The sequence below is a fragment of the Arachis duranensis genome, chromosome 2, assembly GCF_000817695.3.
Source record: "Arachis duranensis cultivar V14167 chromosome 2, aradu.V14167.gnm2.J7QH, whole genome shotgun sequence".
NCBI classification, from domain to species: Eukaryota; Viridiplantae; Streptophyta; class Magnoliopsida; order Fabales; family Fabaceae; genus Arachis; species Arachis duranensis.
The window spans coordinates 1,725,700-1,728,439 of NC_029773.3; positions in this window are offsets into that span (position 1 = coordinate 1,725,700).

Below are 2,740 nucleotides of genomic sequence, written 5' to 3' on the forward strand. Positions count from 1 at the left end.
ATTATTATCAACTATTACTTTCTAATTAATATTACTCTGATAATAATATTTATGTGGTCTCATGTCGATATAAATGTATTGTCTAGTCACTGAGTTGTAAAACTCACCCCTTTTTTTAAAAAAATATTTTTTTCAGGATCAAATATTTGACTATGTGAGACTTTCTATTCAAGAGTAATGGTATGCAATGAGTAGCTATTCTTTGTCGAATTCCTAGAAGTTTATGCTCCATATGTCACAGGCAGGATTCAACCATTCTTAGTTATTTTAATTTTTGTTAAAAATATATAACTATTTATTTTAGAACTTGTAAAATATTTGTAACTTGCTTATTCAACTTATATTTGAGTATATGTTAGGCTTGCTATAGGATTATTTTCCTGAGCGTCGGTCATGACTCATTTTGGGTCGTGACAAGTCTTGACTTCGCAGGCTGAGTTAGGAGCTTGATATTATGTATCTTTGGCACTCTATTCCCACTTCTGTTATCTTGTGTTAAATAGTTATGGTTTTCTTAGCACGTAAGCTAACTCGTTCCTTGAGCGTAGCGCCTTTATTGTGCGATTTTTATTTCCCCCCTTTTCTTCAAGGCTCCTAGCATACTATAATTCTTCTGCTATTATATGTACTCATTTTATTTTAGAGGTCGTAATACCTCACCACCTTCGTTTTACGACTTAAGCGTAAATATGACTTAAGCGTAAAGCTTAGTGTGGTAGGGTGTTACATTAACAGTATGATTTATTTGTTTAATTATATTTTGGATAAAAGTAATACTTTTATTATATATCAAAATTAAATCATATGATTTATTATCTAATAATAATAAAAAAAATTTGACATAAAGACAATTATAAATTTTTTATTGAATTATCTAAAAAAAAGTATACATATAGTTTAGACTTTAGACAAAACTTAACTAGAAAGCAAGGAAAATGTAAGTGGTGTCATTTAAAACCTAGAAATGTTGGTGCCTTAAAAGGAAGGGTTTCTCAATTTGGAAAGAAAAGAAAAAAAAAGTGTGTGAAATTGAAAGGAACCCTGTGTGATTGGTAATAATAATATAACACTGTAATCATGTAATATTTGTGAATAGTGAGCAGTACTTAATTAGGAGTGTATAATAAAGATTTATTTTTATATTCCTATTAAACTATATTAATATGTGTTAATGTATTTCATATTTATAATTTTTACTTTTTAAATTAAAGTATTATAAATAAAGTTAAGTAATTATAAATAGAGTATACATTAAATAATGCATTTAAAAATACATGATGAAGACTTTTCTTTGCAATTAGTTGATTTTGAAATTGATAAAAGTATACTTTTGTTCCTAATATTTGTTAAAATATTTTTAATATTAATTAGATTTATTTTATTTCGAATATTTAAAATGAAATTAACTTTACCATTTTATTTTTTTTATAATTAACTATTAGCTAAAATATTTTATTTTTTCAATATTACTCCTCGAAACCACATCACCACCCTCATCATGAACATCACCATCACCATCACTCATCAAGAATTCATATAAAAAAGCCAGAAATCATGGCTGGGAATATATAGATTGAATTGAAGCCTGAAAAAATATTGTACTCTCCAACAAGAGTAACAATCTTATGCATGAATTCATATAAAAGACACTGCAGACATAGCTTCTAAATTAAAATCTTTTATTTTGATGTAACATCACTCCTAGAAATTATAATAGAGTGGCCCACAATATAGGTAGATATATTAAAAATAGAAAAATAATATGTGTGGTTTAATTTATTTTTAATGTGTATTTGTATTTTAATATGTATTTTATACTGGTGGTTGATTTTGGTGACTGATTTTAATGTACACGTAGTATAACCCAAAAAAATAATATGGGTCATTTTAGCAGGAATTATTTTTAATATGGAAGTGAAGATGGTATTTTGGTTGAATATTGATATTTGAAATATATTACAATATTATGAAAATATTCAACACGTCCCTCACATGTTGCCACACGCCTCCTACGTATTAACTTTTCACCTACAAAATCTATCCACCTGTAATTACATCAAATAATTCCATTTCTAACAAAAATACCAATATTTTTTTCATATAAAAAAATAATCTCATTTTAGTATGATTATATTTATAGTAATTATCAGAATGATTATAGTATTGTTAAACGTGTAGTTAAAATTAAAATAATATTTTTATTATTATACAACATTTTTTCAAAAAGTATTACTTAAAAAAATATTACTAAAATATAAAAAAATATATGATTTTAATTTTAACAAATACTTATATAGTCATTTACTAAAATTCATCAAATAATATATCTATTATTTTTAATATGTTAGAATTTTTAGATTTTTTAATTAAAAATTATTTATATTAAATCATTAAAAAAATGTATGAGCGAAAGTATATTTAAATTTGCGATAACTTCCCATTTCATTAAGATACTTCTAGTTTAAATTGTTTAATTTAAAAGCATAAAATAGGAACTTAAATGTTGAAAGAAAATTAGAAATATTATTATAACAGTAATAATTAAGTGAGTGTTGAATTATGATATATAAAAGGTTAGTTGTAAAAAATAATTTCTCTTTGGCTTTTGCACATTACTTTATGATTAAGTTGTTCATCACTAACCACTCACATCACAAGTCACAGGTACTATCACTTATTTATTGTAGGCTCTAGCATCTTCCTTATGATACCATACTTTAATTTAACTTATTTCATGTAC